The sequence below is a fragment of the Strongylocentrotus purpuratus genome, unplaced genomic scaffold, assembly GCF_000002235.5.
Source record: "Strongylocentrotus purpuratus isolate Spur 01 unplaced genomic scaffold, Spur_5.0 spur5_scaffold_7, whole genome shotgun sequence".
In the NCBI taxonomy this organism is placed as follows: Eukaryota; Metazoa; Echinodermata; class Echinoidea; order Camarodonta; family Strongylocentrotidae; genus Strongylocentrotus; species Strongylocentrotus purpuratus.
In genome coordinates, this window is record NW_022145613.1 from 14,027,312 (window position 1) to 14,039,159 (window position 11,848).

Sequence of the window (11,848 nt, forward strand, 5' to 3'; positions counted from 1 at the left end):
ATGATTCAACTTTCAAAGGTGAAAGGTTGACACTTCGAGGGTTTTCCTTATGCGCATTTCCAGAGACAAAGCATATTTTACCCCCCCCCCCCCCGCCCCCTAAAAAAAAAATTAATGAATGTATGACAAGGCCGACTTCTTGAGACGCACTGTGTGTTGATACTAGTATTCAAGTTATATGCGCTGTACAAAAATGAAATAACAAAATTGATAAAATATTGCCTAATAGACCTACGGTGCATTTATAAATATAATGTACAGATATAGGTCAGTACGTACCCTCTATTCTCTCTTTAATATTCAAGGCACTCTCTATTCTATATAGGCCTAGACTGATCCGTAAAGGCGCCATCATTTTTCTGCATATTAATTTTAAGAAATTTGCAGAATCGCAATATTTTGTTTGCAATGTGAACCATTTACCTGCTTTGGTTGACCAATGGAACAAAAAGGGGACTGCCATAATCGAATTTTGTCACACATAATAAGTGTAGTTGGATAACCTCTCCAAAAAATGTGGCAGAACACGGGGGAGGGGAAAGAGTCAACGATTTTGAACTTGCAAAGTGGGAGTGAGGATGACCGTAAGCGCCACATCATGCAGGCTTTTAGAATGAAATAGAAGACTATAAAATCCCGCTGAGCATGTACTAAGCTTCGATTAAGCCCCCTTGTTTCCTATAAATCTATATTCCTTCATGTATCTGATTCCCATTACCTTTCTATCCAAACGTCCTCCATATCAATGTCTACCTCCCACCTCCATATGAAATATGTATGAATGTTCATAGGTGTGTGTTACATTTATAGAGAAATACAGACAGACAGACAGACAGACAGACAGAGAGAGAAAAAGATAAAGAGGATGACGATGCATAATCATTGACTTCAACAGGGAAGGTATAGATTTATCCAACTTTCTTTGCCCTCAAAGGAATGTTTCAAAAGCAATACAATACTATACAGTAGGCTTGCGGGTGCACCATGTGTGAGAGAGAGAGAGAGAGAGAGAGGGTTGACGAGTCCTGAAAAGGACTCTGACTCGGTAATCTTTCTTGGGGGTGTGTAGTCCTGAAAAGGACTGTTTGTTATCTTTCTTAGCTTATAGTTCTAAGGAGAACTATAGCGCTTGGAGAGGATGAGTGGCTCGACGTTTCGAACAGGTTGACTATCCGTCGTCAAGCAGTATCTAATACAATACTAGTATACTCATGGTACGTAAATATACATTATTATCTTACTACCAAAACAACTGCACTTCACACGATGTAAAATTATCGCTAAACTTGTATGACAAATAGATTTTAAGGTATAGTTGCATTTTAATATTTGCTAACCACGATAAATACATTCTACAAACATTGGAGGAACCGTAACGACAAATAGGTAAGAAAATTTCATCATTAGTAATCAACCTCAATAAGACGCTATTTATAAATCTGTGATGAAACTATTTCGGTTTTATTGACCTATATGGAAAGTACCTACATTACTAGGATTAATCTGAAAATTTACCCATTAAGTTTTTAAAATGGAAACCACCATCTTGAAAGCGTTTGGAAATACAGCGTCTGAAGAGGACAATCAAGAAGGTCGCCTTATAACTCATCCTCATCCTCATCTCGTAGCAGAAAAACCTGAAGAAGAACTTTCTCCTCACTCCAGGGCCCCGTTTCACAAAACTTGTCATCAGTGACAAATGACAGTTTTTGTTATAAGCTATTGAAATCCTTGCTTCTGATTGGTTATCAGCAGATTCGTCACTGACTTTTGTCATTTGTCATTGAAAAAGGCCTTGTGAAACGGGTTCCAGATGCCTCTTCTGGTTTGATTTGTGGAAGAGGTTAAATTGATATTACGGCTTATCGGTCATCTCCTGCTACCAGATCAATAAAGAGCTAGCTGCACTGAAGAGAACGAGGCAGACTGGTGAACACATCTCCAGTCATGGCTATCACCTGTGGCGATTAAAAGACTTCAAAAGACGTATCACCCTCACAATTCAGATTGATGAATGTAAGAGGATTTGAACGAGTGCCCGGTGCCTTATGCATAATTTCGTTTTGTACGATGTTGTACAAAAACAAAGTTATTTTTTTTTAATATTTGTTAGTTATGCTTTATAAATACAATATGATTTCAACCATGCGGTATTGTTATATATTTTTTTTTAAATAAAGTACGGCTAGTTCTCGGAATGATCAATGAAAATGTTAAGTCAAATAAATTTGTGGTTATGCTTTATATATATTAAATATGCGATTTCAACTACATACGTCAATTGGATTGCTCAACGTAGAGCCTTCCTGCTACATCTAATGACGAATGGGCCCATTCGTATTGACAATTTGTGAACAACTACTTCATAGTAAAGCGAATATAGGGGTATTATTCTGATCACGAAATGCAGCATCCTCTTTCATTGACCGATATTATTCTGATTACCGCTTTTAAAAGATCTTGTTCATCAAACGAATTTGGTACCAAGAAACTGGATGCCTTGTAAAGACGGAAACGCTTTCATTCAGTTAATAAGAATACATGAAATCAAGTTGAGATTTATACGTGGGTGTGTGTGAACGTGTGTGCGTGTGTTCGAATGTGTGCTTCCGTGCGTGTGTGTGTGTGCATTATCTGTTTGGCCTACTGGTAAAAATTCAACAAATCATTTTAAGTTGAAAGTTCAAGTCTAAGGTTTATTTTCCACATACCCTTAAAAAGATAACAGCAAAACAGTAGGAACAGTCCGAATGATTAAAAACTCATACATTACAAAGTACGAAAATACTCTATTTAAAAGACAGGTACTCAACTGGAAGAAGAGGAAGAAGAATTGCAATACGTTATATTATTAACCCAATATATTTAATGAAGGTTTGGAAGAGAACCACAGAGGTCATTTGACTTTAGAGTTTTGTCAGCATCACATGTTTTCAGAACAATTGTACATAATAATAGAAAAATATCCAATATGTATATTGTTATAGTGCCCAATGCAGACTAGGCCTACTACGAATCTCAGCCGATATTGATCTGTGAAAAAAATGTACGTATATGATAACATTTCCTGAAAGCCGTGATAATATTCACTCAGATTACAAGTTGGAAATGAGAATGACTAGAAATGGAATCCTTTTCAATATTTCGAAAGAATAGATTCTTCTTCTTCTTGGAAGTATCTTTTTTCATAATAATCATCTACTGATGGATAACCCTTTCTTTTTTTGAAGATTTTTTTTTAATTTCCTGTATCAGTTCTAGTAAGAGTACTCGTGATGGAAGTAGAAGTAGTAGTAGTAGTAGTAGTAGTGGTAGTAGTAGTAGTAGTAGTAGTAGTAGTAGTAGTAGTAGTAGTAGTAGAAGTAGTAGTAGTAGTAGTAGTAGTAGTAGTAGTGGTGGTGGTGGTAGTAGTAGTAGTAGTAGTAGTAGTAGTAGTAGTAGTGGTAGTAGTAGTAGTAGTAGTAGTAGTAGTAGTAGTAGTAGTAGCAGTAGCAGTAGTAGTAGTAGTAGAAGAAGTAGTAGTAGTAGTAGTAGTAGTAGTAGTAGTAGCAGTAGTAGTAGTAGTAGTGGTGGTGGTAGTAGTAGTAGTAGTAGTAGTAGTAGTAGTAGTAGTAGTAGTAGTAGTAGTAGTGGTAGTAGTATTAGTAGTAGTAGTAGTAGTAGTAGTAGTAGTAGTAGTGGTAGTAGAAGTAGTAGTAGTAGTAGTAGTAGTAGTAGTAGTGGTGGTAGTGGTAGTAGTAGTAGTAGTAGTAGTAGTAGTAGTAGTAGTAGTAGTAGTAGTGGTAGTAGTAGTAGTAGTAGTAGTAGTAGTAGTAGTAGTAGTAGTAGTAGAAGTAGTAGTAGGAGGAGTACTAGTTCCTCTTGTTTATTTTTTATGTTGTTTTGATATCAAAAACTTTACGATAGATTTGCTGACTTTTAGATGATTGAGAACTCTCCCCCCCCCCCCCCCAACAAACAAAAAACAAAAAACTGCAATAATGTAACAGGGCATTAAACTTAGTTCACCAAAAAATTTGACGAAAATGTGTTTTTATCAAAGGTTTTTTTAAATGTCATATTCCTCAGAATGACAAATTACCTACGAAGGAACTTTGAATTACCCAGCCCATGGAAGCGCCTAGGGGCCATTATATCAAAAAAAGTATTTATATATATATTTCAGCAAAGAAACACTTTTCTGAAGACAACCAAGGACTTACTTGAAATCCTAGTGGAGGAGGGCACATCACATTGCCCTTCAACCCCCCCCCCCCCCCTCAAGCGATGCCGATCTTCGCCCTTCTCTCCTCGTCAATACTTATGGCAAGCTAGCATATTAGTTTTTTTCAGTAAGTGGCATTGCAGCTCTTTTGCTCTATTGACTTTTCTTGTCGCACAAGATGGAGATAAAAGTGGAAAAAGAGGAGAAAGTGAAAGGTTTTGGATATTTTATCTCTTTACGATGCAGTGACATCGGTAATGTCTTTGTCCTCACGAAGGAAAGGGACATCGTGTTGGGGATCGATCAGTCGTTAAAGCCCCACTGCACTACTTATAGCTACTTACGCCCTCTATAAAGCAAACAATGCCTAATCGGTGCCTGTTGGTCCCCCATGATTCCCTTTCTCTTATGTTAACTGAGAGCTGATTTGATGAGATAACCATCTGTCAGTGACCTTGCAGGAAACTCTAATTCTGCCTGGCCAAACTAGTGCAGACGGAATTTAAAGGATCCCTATTTTCATTTGAAAATCGGGATATTTATTATAAGAAAAATAAATTCATTTTCACGTGTCAACAGCAAAAATACAACGAAAATAGACCTTCACATATATCGTACTTCATTTTTCTAGTCATTCCATCAACAAAGACAATGCCAAAAACAAAAACGCGCAAGTAAAAAGTGTATTAAAGCTATGTAGTGTCTGTCGTAAATCTTTAACAAAAATAGGGAACCGGTACAATTAGACATTATTTTTGTCACCATCTTATAAATTGTATTGATACAATGCTTTTTAACAAAGAAAGTGTCGAATCGGGACACGTCTTGCGTTGTTTCTTGTAAAACTAATTAAGATCAAACTACTGTAACATACACAATAAAACATGAATTTTAAACTGATAAAATTTCATGTCACGTATATAAGTTATAGCTTCGCGACCACTGAAATGCATTATATATATCCGTATGATTTATTTTTCTATGATGCCAAATGTTTGGCTTTAAATCTAAATTTAACCCCGTCCCTATTACCTTCTAATATCAAACGAATTTGTCATAAAAAATAAAAATGAATTTTTAACTGATACTACCTCATTTCACCTATATAAATTATAGCTTCGCGACCACTGAAATGCATTATATATATCCGTATGATTTATTTTTCTATGATGCCAAATGTTTGGCTTTAAAATCTGAATTTATTTCACCCCGTTCCAACCTTTTCGTGAGCCTTCCATTTGCAATCTTTCTCCTGAAAGGAAGGACAGTCTGGGTATTAGATGGAGGTAGAAGGAGACAAGTCCTTGCATACCCCAAGTCACAAAGAATGGATAAGTGGAATTCTAGCTGAGGTAGATATCTGTTTTCCCGTCTGCAAATAGAACTCTTTTCGGTCAAAACAGCGAAAGGACGACGTCAAAAAGAGACGCGAGGTGTGATAAGGTGGAATGAAACGTCCGTTATATTATTCTTTACCACTCTGCATTTCCATCTCCTAACGTCAAGTATCTCTTCATCCTTCCCTTATCGAAATAATGTCACTCCTTCTTTCTCTCCTTATGTCCCGAACCCTCTCTCCTTTCGCATATTTCACTATTTCTATTCCTCCTTTTTTCTTCTTAATTTCTACACATGTGTTTCCTCCATCCTTCCCCTCCCTCTCTCACCCCATCCCCTATCTCTCTCTCTCTCTCTCTCTCTCTCTCTCTCTCTCTCTCTCTCTCTCTTTATATATTTGTCTTCTTTTGCCTCCCCCACACCCCTATTCCTCCCTCTTTCTACCCCCTTATCTCTCTCTCTCTCTCTTTCTCGCTCCCTCCCTCCCCTTCTCTTTCTCTCACACTGACTTTAACATTTTTTCGAGAACCTTCCTTCATGTTACCTTTAAAAGCACTAGATGTGATCAGAAAAGAATGAAATGTCCGTTATTTTTTTCTTACCACCCTACACCCCACCTTCTCCCGTTCTCTATCTCTGGCTTTTATCCTTTCTTTCCTTACGCCCCCCCCCCCACCCCCTCACCTCTCCTCCCTCCCTCTCTCCTCCCCTCCCCCATCTCCCTCCTTTCACATATTCGATGCAACTGTGTAAAAAATTCTTCAGGCTTCCAAACCGCCAAACTATTTAATGTGTCTCGCTAAAAAAATCATATAGTATTGATCTTTTTGTATCCAATGAAGCCACAAACAATGACTGTCGGACTGAATGATCTCCATTGCAAGTGCATTTTTAAAAAGTCAGGCTTTCAGTCCGCCACACCATTCATGTGACCCAATAAAATATGACCTAAACATAAATAAATTGTATGGTGCTCTACGTATCCTATGAAGGCACAAACACTGACTGAATGAATTTTCAATATTTTTGCTCCATCGTTTCACTTGGTCACTGTTCGTGCTATGAGGTTTATCGCAAATTTGTGTGGACGACAATAACTTCATAATAATATATCGATCGGAATGAGAGTATGGAAATGCTATTTAACCATTACGCCACTGTTTATTGGTGTAGGTGACGCAACGTAATTTCGTCTACATTTCTGGCCCGCCTTACAAGTCAAAGGAAAATCCTCGGTATAGACTTTCCTCTTTTTTTCTTTATTATCTCCACTCCAGTGGGAGAAGGGAGAGATGATCATGTTTAGTTTACAGCCTACAGACACTACTAATCACACAGACGTATAACCTCTTATAAAATATCAACGATGTTCATATAATGTTCTATGCCCCTGTCTCCCTATCTCTCTGTCTGTCCATAATTATATATCTTCCTCTCTTTCTTTCTGTCGCTCTTGATTTGTATGTTTCTGTCTAAATCTATTTCTTTCACGCTCTTTCTTTTCTCTCTTAAAGGGAAAGTCCACCCCCAAAATAAGTTTGTTTCGATAGAGGCAGAATAATAAGAAAATCAGGTGAGTGAAAGTTTGAGCAAATTCTGAATGAAAATAAGAAAGTTATGAATTATTGAAGTTGTGATCAATCAAATACAAATTGGCAACTCTGTGACTTATTATACGAGCTCTCCTTCATTTGCTTTGTGCATAATATTCCATAAAATCATGTTTTCTTCGTTATTGATGACGGAATATATATTTGTTCCTTGCAGGGGGAGTATAGAAACATATTTGCAATTATTATATTTAGGGTGCATGTATGGTTGAAATTTTTCTTGAGGGAAAATGAAAATTTTAGATTTTTTTAGTACTGAGCAAATGGAAGTTGAGCTCGCATGATACGTCATAGAGTTGCCAATTTGTGTTTGATTGATCACAACTTCAAAAATCCTAACTTCCTTATTTTTAATCGGAATTTGCTCAAACTTTCACTGACTTGTTTCTCTCATTTTTCTACTCCTATTAAAACTAACTTAATTTCAGGGTGGACTTCCCCTTTAATTTATTACTTGCAAACAACTAATTATGCAAGTCTTTATTTTATTTTTTTCGCAAATTTCTCTCTGTGCTAGTGTATTTCTCTTTTATTGATTTCTAAAACCTGTATCCCTCCGCCGTGTTTTCATTCCCTCTTTATGTATCTTCCAAAATTTATCACTCTCATTTTCCATTGTCCATGTTTCCCTGCTTTCATTTTAATCTGAAACCAAAAACCGTTGCCCCTGGTATTCGTTCTTGGTTTGGACATGGAAATCATGTCCTCCTCATCTGGCAACTTTGTTTGTGGCCTCCTTCTCCTCCCACCCTCCTTCCCATTACAGAGAACATAAGGATAAAATTGCGAAATAGAATCACCTATCATCCTTGCAGCTCTCACAAAAAGGGTTTTATCCACGGAGAAGGCCAACATTATCAGGATGATTATCTATCAAAAAGAAACAACGCATTAGGTTCATTCGCAGCTAGAGGGTTTATGGATGCGAACAACTTTGAGAAACGTTCTTTAAAAAGTTTGTGCTGAAGAAAATTCGACTCTTTTTGCAACAGTTGAAGATGATAATAATAATAATAATAATAATAATAATGATAATAATAATAACGACGTCTCCATCCGCCAGCTTTAGGTGTACGTGGCGTTTGGTAGACTCTACTTTGTAGATAATGACACTTCCCCGCACAATACTGAACGAGATTCACAATACAACTTATGTAATCAAGTATGTGAACATGAAGGGCTCCCAAACACTTCTAATTTGTATTGCAGGTTTATTGTAACATTTATTTGAACCGGCTACAATGAAAGACAAAATGGACGTCACTTTGTGTTTGATTGTTTGCTTGTTAATTTATTTGCTCGATGGTTTTTCTTTCTATTTTTCAAATCTCTATATCAATAATGATAAGTATTATTATGAAAAAATTTCACGCAAAAGAATGATTCATATTAAGTCAGGAGTTTCAATTTTAACATAGCTCTTGCTTCTCGTTGTCTTCTAGTATGCCCTCTTTGTTTTACAAAAGATGTCTTGTTTGGAATGAATGACCTTTATGCACCTGTCCTCATTCCGATCATATTCCGTGAATGTTTGGGACTCTTGGGGCTTAAGAATTGAGGGGGTAAATCACAGTCTGTTTTTTGTGAGGGAGTGTCGTGGTCGAGTGGTTTAAGGCGCTTGACTGGAGATGCGAAGGTCTAGGGTTCGATCCCGACACGGCACTAATATCCTTTGGCAAGATATTAACCTGCACCTGCTACTCTCCACCCACGTGTTAAATAGGTACGTCAAGTAACGCCTCGCTGGAATGCTCCCCAAGCACTGGATCCAATGACCGGGGTAATATTGTAAAGCGCTTAGAGACATTGTATTGTATTAAGCACTATATAAAAGCTAAATATAATGTAACAACTCAACAATTTCTACAACATATTCATGTGACAAATGGTTTTTCGTGAACGTTTATTTTGTTGAACACGAGGCGTTATTTGCTGATGTAAGACTGCGTTAGCGACTGACGCTGTCTCTGACGTGACATGTGCGAGGAATATCCGTCGCACACGAGATTCTATTTCGATTGCGCTATTTCCTGCGCTAATTGAACCTGAGAAGGCAGACAGCCCATAAACAAGTAAATCTAGTAAAAGCCATTTAACTCGAATGACGCGTCTAAGATGATTTCAGTCGCTGAATTAGTCCTACGTCAGCAAACTGACGCCTCGGGTGCACCAGGCCTTACATCGTTCAAAAAAAAATTATGCAAAAGGAACAGAGAAAACGCTGCATTTAAAGCTTATCTGCCGTAGTTTACAGGAGGGATTAAACCGCTCTACAAGGTCACTGGACAGGTGGTTATCTCATCAACTCAGCTCCCAGTTAACATAAGAAAAAGAGGATCATGGGGGACCAATGGTCATGATTAGGCATTGTTTGTTATATAGAGGGTGCAAGTAGCTACCAGTAGTGCAGTGGGCCTTTAATTACTATTCCCTTTGCAAACGAATCTTCATTTCGGATGAATGCATTGAATGCTAGCAACACGCTTACTTGTAAGCGATGTTGACTTTGCTTTCAATTTTTGAAGGATTTCAGGCTTCAATGGCGCGACGAAGGTCAAATCAATCGCTGACGCAAATCTGCGTCAGGCAAATGACGCCTCGTGTGCGCGTAATGCGTCAACAGTCCGGGTGCAATCCTTTGAAGCGCAGTCGATTATGTTAAGACACAAAAAGAAACTTCAAACATAAACATCACCCCAAAAATAGAAAGGAAAACGAAACAACTAAGCAGAACGACTTTTGCCAGAGTTGGGGTTAGCTTACAAGAATGCTAACGTCTTTCAACAAACCGAACATCACTTAATCAAAAAAATTAATTTGTCTGCATATTTTCTAGAAGTCCATTAAGGCATATCATTGACTAGGTTTTGAAATACATCACTCATATCATGTTTTTCTTTACCCAGCGAACACTTACGAGGCACAAACGTATTTCATTTCCATATCGCCTTACCCCACATCTCAAAACCAATTTGTTCGGAAGCACGAAAAATGACTTACGCAATTGCTATATTTCACCAACAAAGATTTATGATGTAATTTCACTTCATTTGGAGCTTATCCGTACACAACTCCGATTTCTATGAATAAACAATATATTCTAACATTCTGTTTAAAAAAAAAGAATATAGAAATAGGTAAGAATTCCATAGAGCATCGTGTAGTTGCAATAAAGGTTCTGAGTGATTACGTGCAATGTGGCTCGTACGACATAATGTCTCTTTTTTCCACATGTATTATTTCAAATCGTCCTTTTTCGGTTTATCTTTTTCATTAGATTTAGTTTTTTCTTTTGCTTATCAGTTAGAAGTGTATGCTCTCTCTCTCTCTCTCTCTCTCTATCTCTCTCTCTCTATCTCTCTCTCTCTCTCTCTCTCTCTATCTCTCCCTTTATGTATGTCTCTCTCTCTCTCTCTCCCCCTTCCCCCTACATCTTGTTTATCTCTTTCTCTCCCTCAATTTTAGCTATCACCCTCTCCTGCCCATTTCTCTATTAACCACGTACCTCTGTCTGATCTTTTTTGCTAGATTATATATTTATTTTCGATTTTATTTTCATTTTGTATGGAAAACAAATCGTTGTCAATGCCTTTCTACCTCCTTTCTGTAGTCTAGTACATACTAAATCTAAGTCGTAAATACACGTTCGGGATATATAAGGAAAGACAATGCCGGATTCCGTCCAATTAATGCCGATTTTCCCATTTTGTCTTTTCACTTCAGGCAATTTCACGCGTAATTAATCATGCACGTTAAGAACTTACTGCAATCTTCCTGAATGGGTAAGGGAACTTCCGGTGTACTGATACACATCCCATCATGCCGCAGTCACACCAACAAGACCATAATGAGACCGACTACAGATCGAACAAACAATTATTGTCATCCCCAATGGTAATATAAATATGGACAGTTTAGGGTCATTCTTGAGCCGTGTTGGCGGAGTGACTAAGGTGTCGATTACACTAGAAAGGAAAGACCTGGTGTAGTGACCACTTTTCCTCAAAGAAAAAGTGACGCCAAACTAATAATCGCAAAAACAACAACACCAACAATAATACTAATTATATTAATAATGATAATAAAAATGATATTATTAATAATATTATAACAATAATAATAGTCATAATAACGATGATTATGATAAAGATAATGATAAAAATGATAAGAATAACAATCATGATAATAAATATATCAATGATAACAATAGAAATAAATTTACAGTTTATGAAATTTCGTTCACTGAACATTGGTCGACAAATTTGTTTCTTCATCGACATCTGTCATATTTTCCCTTTTTTTAATATTAGGGGATATATCAGGAGAACAGCTGTCATAAATTATATATTATGTGCTTTCTAGTCTTTTTAACACATTCTGCTTTTATATCCAAATAAATAAATTGTTATTCTAGTCTTTAAATGAAAAAGATTAAATTCAATGAAAGCCTCTCAGACAAATGGAAAACTAATGTCTTTTATATCTTACTGTAATTTCACTTTTTAGTAATAAGAGAATGCCAGGAAATTTTCAAAGAATTTATTACGTTATTGCAATTTTGCTTCAAAAGTAAGACCTGGAATTCACCGCAGTAGCCATATATGATGATACAGTAACGAACCGCATAGCATATTATGTTTCCGATATGAGCTTTCTTATAACCTTCCCTGTTATATTTCCTTGCCGGCAGATGGGA